The following is a 10,162-nucleotide window of genomic DNA, read 5'->3' on the forward strand; positions in this document are numbered from 1 at the left end:
CGAAAGTCGTCCGAAATTGTGTCTACTTTTCAGAACATTTTTAATCTCGTCAATCGGAGTTACGGTTTATGAGATATGGCCAAAACACTGACGAGGGGTCAAGCTGTCCAGCAACATCCTTCTTTCTTCAAAATCCAAGATTCAAGCTTCCAATCGCTAGTTCCGCTTCCTTTTCTATCCGAGCATGTAATTGTTGCTGAAAAATGAAATTATAAACTAATTAAGCACCTTTTGTTCATTAAATGAGACAACAACAACATAAAGTATTAAGATAATGCATGAATTTTATAACTAAATATGCTCATATCAACTAATGAAGAAGCAACTGGATATCACTTTGGCTTCGGTGCAAAGATCGAAGCACACAACTGATGAAGTTAAATTTGAAATATATAACGCCTGTAGATCCGGGCTAGTCACTTTAGAGATAATAGGGGTCAAAAACGACTTTTCGACAAAATATTATTTAGAATAAATAATCTTAACCAAGTTGTAGAATATGTCTCAAGGGTTACATACGTATAAAGAACGCCGAAATCCGAGTTATAACGAAGAAGTTATGTCCCGTCGAAGTTTTTCGGCAAAACCGGCACGACACCGGGAAACGTAAATAGTGAATTTAAGATAGAGGAATTTTTAGCCTTAGTGATCTAAAAAAATTTGTATTATACGTTAAACCGAGAAGATACAAAAAAAGAATGCCCAAATTTGACTTCGTATGAGGAAGTTATGATTTTTCTAAGATTTGACATAGCAGTGCACGGCTCGAAACTCGAATTTTAGTTTGAGCGGTTTTTGGCTTACGCAACCTAAATGAGAGTGGAAGATCTCATTAATAGGAACTCAACGGTAAAAAGACAGCTGAAAACGGAGTCCGTATGAAGGAGTTACGAATTCTTCTCGGTCATTTTAAGTCTAAACGCCTCCTACTGTTCAATTTAAGATCGGTCGAGAATTAGCCGACGGAGTCTAAATGAAAGTTGTAGATCTTGTTTTTACATACGTGTGGATATAAAGAATGTTGAAAACGGAGCTCGTATGCGAAAGTTATGAATTTTTGAAAATCGGTTGATTTCCACCCTATGTGCGATGCCACATGTCAGCACCAGGCTCTGGCTGGCTGTAGCCAGCCTGGATCACGACGTGAATATAAAAAAATCACAATGTGAGTGACCCTCCAGCCCCCTATAAATAAGAGGTGAAGCCTTCTTCATTCCTCACACCTCCCATAACTTCCTTCTCTCTCTAGAACTTCTCTCTAGCCCCGAAACGCCCCGAAAAGCCTAGGGAACCTCCCTAGCACAAGGCGAAAGCCCTTGAGCACTCGACGGATCTGAGCCTAGGGAACCTCCCTAGCACAAGGCAAAAGCCCTTGAGCACTCGACGGATCCGAGAAGAAGAGCCTTTCGGCTCGGGAACGCTGCTCCAGCGGAGCCCGGTATTGAGAAAAATCCGCTGTAAGTGAGCTACGCCTAACCTATCTTTAGTATAACTTCTGTTTTAATATAGTAATGTTATTAGGACCTTAAAATAATTATTTGGACTATTATTATGAGTTATAAAAGAGTGTTGGTTAATGCTTATATAATAGTAATAATAGCTAGACTATTAATTAGTTGGAGTTACGTTAGACTAAACCCTAGTGGTATTGATACTAGGTTTTGTCAAGGGAAAATTATTTTGAGATAACGAAGCGTTGTTCAAGTGCAGAGTCACCACCTTTCAGGTGAGTGTATAGTTACTTTCATCTTACACATAGATATGAAGTATTTTATATAAATTACGTGCTATGTGTGCATATTATTGTTGGGTTTTGAGCATTCTAACACTCCTAAGTGTACATGCAACCCTAAATACCTTGGATCTATGTTTTCTCTATTATACATGCAAATAAGAACTTCCAAGGTATTATCCTAATCTAGCATACAAAAACAATGAATGTAACAAGATAGAACACATACCTCTTGATGTAGAAAGTCTTCATGAAGCTTGAGTGCCTAGCCCCAATAGTGTGGAAGCCTCAAATGGAATCACAATCACCAAAACACTTAGAATAGCTTGAGAGAATGCTACAACTCATGAAATCGGCTAGCCCTTTTACCCCACACACTAGTGGCCGATTTTGGTCAAGAATAAGATGCTTATATATAGTTAGGGTTACACCATGTAAACCCTAATTGACATGGCCTTTCATTTCCATGATCCATGGGTACAAATACACCATGGAGCATCCATGGACCATCCTATGGGTTTTAGCCTAACTTGATTATCCATGGAGCATTAGCCCACTATACAAGTATGGATGATTTACACAATTAACCCATATATTTAATTAGTCTTCTTTTGATCACTTAATTAATCCTAGATTAATTCTTGATCAATACTAATTAAATAATCTTATTATTCTTATTATTAATATACTAGAACTTCTAATATATTAATAACCATAAGTGTCTTATTTCTCTCATTATAGTCTATCCAAGTGCATGATGGTATGCAACCCAAATGGACCATGCCGGGTCGGGTCAAGTCTTACCAATTATAGTTATGGACTTAGACATTAATCCAACAGTCTCCCACTTGGATAAGTCTAAAACTATTATTGCGTATGACTTCAGGAACCAACTGGCAATTGTAGCTCTCAAAAGCTTCTGTCGAACGCTGACCTTGTAGATGAACTCTGACCTTTGTCAATGACTTGTCCATTAGATAAGGGATCATATATTCCTCCATTCTAGATATCATATGGACTGAGACATGGATTATAATCATTCTCTCTGTCCATTTGTTGTTTCCCGATTTCCGATTTATGACGACTGACTAATTGAACAAATCAAATCAGTCCTGGCCCGGCCGAGCACTTCCATTTGTCATCATCAAATCATCGAGGGGCCCACATATATCGCTTTTATCCCGAAGGTAAAAGGAACGGATAAACTTCGACTCATATGGCTTGTTCTACTACTTGTTGAATCATACACAAAGGCACGTTTTATAGCACCGAGTTACCAAATGCGTTTTCGTGCAATCAATGGACTATCAACTCATAGTAACAACTCATATCTCTAGGTTTGAAGAATATAAGATATTATCGTCTCATGATCACTCGTGATAAAATCCATGAAGTGATTCCAATGAGCGCGGGTTGAATCCAATACTCAGAACTTATGAGCACTCATGAGTGTTGTAGCCCTTTGTCCAACACCTTAGACCTCTACAAGCCAACCCATGACAGTCTTAATTCATATCTACTTCCAACATATGACCGACTGTGGATGGTTTGAATAACTTAGTCATTTCGGAAGAATAACCCAGTTTATTCGGGAAGTCAAAACATGCAAAATGAAACACAATAATAATTGAATCCAATATGGTATCAACCCTTTGAACATAAATAAAACACCTTTTATTTATCACCATATGATTACACATTATTCATTGTATACTGTTTCAGCTATCAACTTTATTCTTGAATTTAAAACAATAGTTGTCCCATGCTCCAAGCATGTACACTATGTTTTCTAAACACTAGTCATGCCATACACCAAGTATGCATACTATGTTTGTCTATGATCTTTACTTTGTGAACTAGATCAATTGAACATAACTTCAATGATTCTCTTTTCACACTCCCAAATCCTTACGCAAATGCAAGAATTCCAAATTCATGCCATTTACTGAAATCTGTTAGATTCTAAACTTATATGCATTGATCCTCTTGTAATGATTATGCACAAAGTGATAAAGACTTGACAACAAACATTATAGAGCATTCCAAAGGAGATCAGCTCCTTGGAAACATCCTTCTTGCATTAAGCTTCCTTAATCTTACACAGATTGAAAATTCTAACTGTGAAACATTTCCAGATTCCATTTTTGACTATCACTTCTGACCAAGAGTTGCCTCCTTACAGACTATGTCAATATGGTCCTTCCAGAATTATCACTATACTTCCAACTGTCCTTGAGCAACCAATCTTTGGTAAACCTTAGATTGTCCTCGACAATTGTTTAATCCTTTTAGTCATATCCAGTTCTAAACCTTTTCCCTTCTTAATGCCCCAGGCATTTGGAAAATTTTAGAAAGGATGAATATAGCACTGGTTGCACGATCCTATATCCGAAGCATATGGGACACGATTCATGATGTCTCACATAAAGACTAAACCAGTCTTTTGCTATAGTGTTTCCATTTCAATTTGCCAAGTTCTCATAATTCAGATTATGAAAAGGGATGTCGTAATCATAATCGAATTTTAGAACGCAAATAATGGACTCATATATAGAATTTCCTTATGTTGAGCCATTCCAACATGAAATTCATATATATCCTTGACTAAGTGATTAAAACCTCACGATCTAAGCTTATAGATTTGAGATGAAGTATAATTTCCTCTCCCTTAATTATAGCAAAACAACCTTTTCCCAATTGAAACCTTTTGTTTTTTTTAATTAACATTGCTAACTTGCAATACTTATCATAATTATCATGCTCCCACTAACATGATGATTATTAGCATAACACTTATGCTCCCACTAGCTTTGACATGTACATAGAAATCAGCTGGACTTCTAGAAATCAATACTTCATTGACTTTCTTACCAAAGTTCAGATTTCTGATGCTAGATTGTTTTGATAAAACTTTATCAAAATCATACACTTTCCCTTAGATAGCACACTTGTGTGTCTAAACAATTATGAGGAGGGATGCCGTAATCATAATGGTTAGACCTTTTTGCCACTTCTCAGAAGTCCAAGTTAGTGTGCCGGTAAACCACACACGCTCCACTAACGACTTTGAGAATGCAAATATTACAATTGCTATCTAGATAAAATCTACTTAGTGAAAGTGTTTCCTCACCATCATTTTCATGAATCGGAGAGAAACCTTATGACACTTAGATTTACTGGTGTATGTGTTCTTATCCATGTGAATTGTCAAAATCATAGTCACAAGACAAGGATAATGACAAATGCAAACTCATATGGACTGAACTCAATCTTAATTTCTTGCCACCTGGCAGCTCAAGGGCCTGCCATTGCTTCCAAGTTGTTGTGCAACAAATTGAGAACTCTAAGAACTCATATGCAAAGCCAACTTTAACTGGAATGGGCACAGAATATGTCAACACGATAGGTTATAAACCTCAATTCGTGTGCTAGTGAAGAACTTCAGGTTCTATTCTTGATTAGTTCTTGAGACTTTCAAGACCTTTAAGACTCCCACTGTCCTCTTGACCTATAAGACTCCCTTGTCAAATATACAAGAGATAGTGTGGATTCTAATCAAGACAAACACTTCACACAATTGGCCTAAGTTGGTCTTTGTTTTATCCAAAACATCACAACTTACCAATTTCAAATGTACTATAGTAGAAAACTTTTACTCTTACATTTGACAAGTGTTTTAAACCTTCTTTAAGACATGTCACTCAAGTTACAATCTTGGAGTATGACTCTAAAAATTGTTTTGGAACGAAGTATGACTCATCTTCTTGATTTAACCATTTCAACAATTCAAGTTCCTCTTCTTAGTCATAAGAATGCACTAAGATTTCATTAGAGAACTAATTGTGCTATGGTTTCTTAATCATTAAGATGATCACAAAACTGATACTAAAGTACTCTCCCATCTTTTCAGATTTGAGAAACTTTTATCCTTCTGCCTAATTTGATTCTTCTTATTCTCTCTGTCATACATTGGAACCTTTTTCCAATTTCTCAGAATTACACTTAAGCTTGTAAGTATAATCATATTTACTAAGCTTTAGTAAACTATGACGAATAGTTTTATCAATCTTTTGTGGTGGACTTGACCAGTGCACAAGAATGTGTACTCGATCCCTTAGTCCTTCACTTGACTCACACATCCATGTGAACAAGTAATTAATCTTAATTTTCCAATACTTGAAAGTTCTCATTCATCATGCTATACAACTTACATGATTCCAAGTTCCGGTCCAATTGAAACTTGGGTGATGAGAATCTTTCCTTATTTGGTAAATTTTGACATTACCACAAATGAAAGAATCAATTTCATATTTCCACTCTTGCTATTAATGGAATCATATAAGCAACAATTTTTCCTCAAATGGCATTGTAAGGATATTTTAAAATAAATAAAATCAAAATTTTTTTTAATTTTAAAACTTTGCGGAAAAACTTATCCTTACAATCCATATAGAAACTTGTTGTTATCTATTTCTAAGCAATATCTCATAACTCCTAAGAAGTAGCTCAAGAATCCGATCTTCAAACTATGCGATAGAAATCCATCTACGGGATCAGATTCAGCACATTCTTTCTTTAAGTTTCTTCACTTTTCTTTGATTCTTAAAATATCACCATGTGACCCAGTCACATCATGTATCAAGAATCTCATAATAGAAACTTAACAGAGTTAGATAGTGGACTTTACCTGAAGTAGAGTCAAACTTATTGACTTTAACATCCTTAGGTAAATTTGGCAGCTTCGCAACCAATGCCCCTTCCTTTGGCAATATAAAAATATGGACCCTTTGATAATGGTACACGAGACTATCATAGACTTAGCTTTTCTCTTTACCATTTGGTCAACCGAGTTGACTATGGTCGATCCCTTTCCACTGGGAAGAGAGAGCTTTACTAGATATCATTGTCAATGTCCATGAAGTTTAGGAAGTTGATCTTAGCAAATAGATAAGATCATTAAGGGTCTTGTCATAGTCTGTTTCATAGGTGTCCCAAAGGAACTCACTATGTGACTTAGAAAGTGATTGAACCACCAACTTTCTCAAGACTTTGACACCCAACTCTCCCGGCTTGTCAATATGTGACTACATCTCCAAGATGTGATCACACCTAGACCTTGCCTTGCCAATAGGGCTTGAGTGACCTTAAACTTTTCAAGAACTTGTGGGTTGGGGAGAATAATTGGAGAAGGTGAATGAAGTATGATTTCCATGGGATATCATCTTCATTTAGGAAAGCTTGTTTCAAGAGATTTGGGAATATCATGAATGTCTAAACCAGACATGATTTTGGGAGATATTCAAGATAGTTGATTTAAAGTCCTTAATATGACACCCAATATGAAATATTAAGGCTAGGACCCAACAAACTATTTTATAACTTAGAAGAGGTATGCCGTAATCCAAGCTATAAAATATTTGAAGGTAGGTGAATGACGATTCACCAATTTCCACCAAGATAAACGAAATGTATTATTAGGTTTTAATTGGTTTTGAAACTCCTAGATCTTTGAGATTCATTGAACTTTTCAAAGGCATGTTTCAATCTCGAGTGTGCCCTTCAGGTTTTGTGACTGGGATGCCGAGGATCACAAAACAAGGTGTGAAGTAACCATGCAAATTACTTGGTACCATTAAGTGTTTACCCCTTAATCGATGTGCCGGTTAACCACACACGCTCCATCGATACTATGATAAACATTAAGTTACCCTTTGCCTACCTTGTTAAATACGCGTTAGTGTGCCGGTTAACCACACACGCTCCACTAACCGACTTAAACAAAGTGGAAAGTGTAATTTCATGGATTAGCACCTTATTCACATTTTTCCTAAGTAACTAAGATTGGGTATTATTAAGAGTTTAGTTACTTAGTATTTATCATTAATACTTTTAATGAAGGGAGAATTTATAAGTCCTTGTCTTACCCGTTCGGCTAACGACCCTCCACCGGTCAAGCAAGCGGTGGGTGAGAGTGGACACCCATTAAGTTGCCATTTTATAGGCAACAACCTTATACCCACCTTATAGACTGACTTCGTGAATGAGGCGTACTAGCGGTAAGACTGACTTTACTCTTATACATATATATATATATATATATATATATATATATATATATATATATATATATATATATATATATATATATATTATTAACTTATAATATTATTAAAGTATAAGGATTGAATTTTAACTCTTTAAAATTCTAAGGGCTAACTTGGAATTAAAGTATTCATAAGTGAAAACTTTTCAAATTCCTAAACTTGAGGGCAAGTTTTGAAACTATTCAAAACTAATTAATTCCATAACTTATGTGTTTAAAGTAGTTTTAATCCAAAAACTCTTCAAGTTCCATAACTTGAGGACAAGTTATGGAAGACTTTAAACTAATAAAAGAATTAACTTTTCTTTATTTTATAACTTATGGATTTAATTATGGTTACATATTTGATTTATTAATGAAGTGACTCTTGAACCTCCATAACTTAAGGACAAGACTCTTCATCTTTTGTAACCATTGCCAACTTTTATGAGTTTTATGAAACTTAAATGCGATTTTTCATATAACTTGAGGACAAGTTACACAAACACATTTTAGAATCAACTCTTAGATTAATTTGGATTGAAAACAATAATTTCACATAATTTTCCTATTAATCTAAGCAACTCATAAGAACAAGATAATTCAGATCAAACTTTTTCATGTAATTAGTCTAAACCTTAAACTAATACAAAACATGAATCTATTGACAATTATCTTTGAAAATGGATTAGCATGAACATTACCACATCAAAAACAAGTTTATAAGTTCAAAAACAACTTAGGGTAATGTTCCTAGTCCATTTCTAGCCAAAAACGTCGAATATATGTTGTCTGGGGTTCCTACTCGTCGAGTGCATGAACCTACTTGGCGAGTAGGATGATTTTACACATGGACTCGGCGAGTTCATCAGTGGACTCGGCGAGTCCAGTGCCCAGAAAGCCAGAAAATCGAGTTTTTCAGCATTTTTCAGCAATTTGCATCAAGTATAATAGAAAACAAGTCTAGGCTCTGATACCACTGTTGGGTTTTGAGAATTCTAACACTCCTAAGTGTACATGCAACCCTAAATACCTTGGATCTATGTTTTCTCTATTATACATGCAAATAAGAACTTCCAAGGTATTATCCTAATCTAGCATACAAAAACAATGAATGTAACAAGATAGAACACATACCTCTTGATGTAGAAAGTCTTCATGAAGCTTGAGTGCCTAGCCCCAATAGTGTGGAAGCGTCAAATGGAATCACAATCACCAAAACACTTAGAATAGCTTGAGAGAATTCTACAACTCATGAAATCGGCTAGCCCTTTTACCCCACACACTAGTGGCCGATTTTGGTCAAGAATAAGATGCTTATATAGTTAGGGTTACACCATGTAAACCCTAATTGACATGGCCTTTCATTTCCATGATCCATGGGTACAAATACACCATGGAGCATCCATGGACCATCCTATGGGTTTTAGCCCAACTTGATTATCCATGGAGCATTAGCCCACTATACAAGTATGGATGATTTACACAATTAACCCATATATTTAATTAGTCTTCTTTTGATCACTTAATTAATCCTAGATTAATTCTTGATCAATACTAATTAAATAATCTTATTATTCTTATTATTAATATACTAGAACTTATAATATATTAATAACCATAAGTGTCTTATTTCTCTCATTATAGTCTATCCAAGTGCATGATGGTATGCAACCCAAATGGACCATGCCGGGTCGGGTCAAGTCTTACCAATTATAGTTATGGACTTAGACATTAATCCAACAATTATCTGAATACTTGCTGTCTATTTTGGATGAACGATTTTATACATGTTTTAAATGATTTAAACTGTATATGTATTTTATATCTACGATAATGTTGGGGTAAAACATGGGTAGATGTATTATGATTTGGATGATGAGTTAAGAGGTGTTATAGACCACGAGGTGAGGGTGAGGGGTGGACGATGTGAGAAGCCTTTTCCCAAACGTTGGCCCTGTCATTCAGCAGAGTAAGGATGACAACCACAAACTATTCTAGACAGTCCAGTGGAACATTAGCAGGCTCGCAACCTGTAAGTGTTGTGAACGATATGTTCACGCGGTGTACTCTAAACCTTGGTGATCATGCAGACTTGATGCCTAAACCCTGGTGATCATGCAGACTTGATGCCTAAACCTTGGTGATCATGCAGACTTGATGCCTAAACCCTGGCGACTATGCAGACTTAGTGCCCGTTGTGTAAACCATGGCAACAATAGACTTTGTGCCGATTTCTTAAGATGATCCTTAGGAATGAAGGAACGAGAAATAGTTGATTCTTGGGGTAGATCCTTAAGAATAAAGAAGATAATGGGGATGGATAATTGGGTTAATTGTTTGATGAT

Source organism: Lactuca serriola, chromosome 4 (genome assembly GCF_051521515.1).
Source record: "Lactuca serriola cultivar US96UC23 chromosome 4, Lser_US96UC23_V15, whole genome shotgun sequence".
Lineage (NCBI taxonomy): Eukaryota > Viridiplantae > Streptophyta > Magnoliopsida > Asterales > Asteraceae > Lactuca > Lactuca serriola.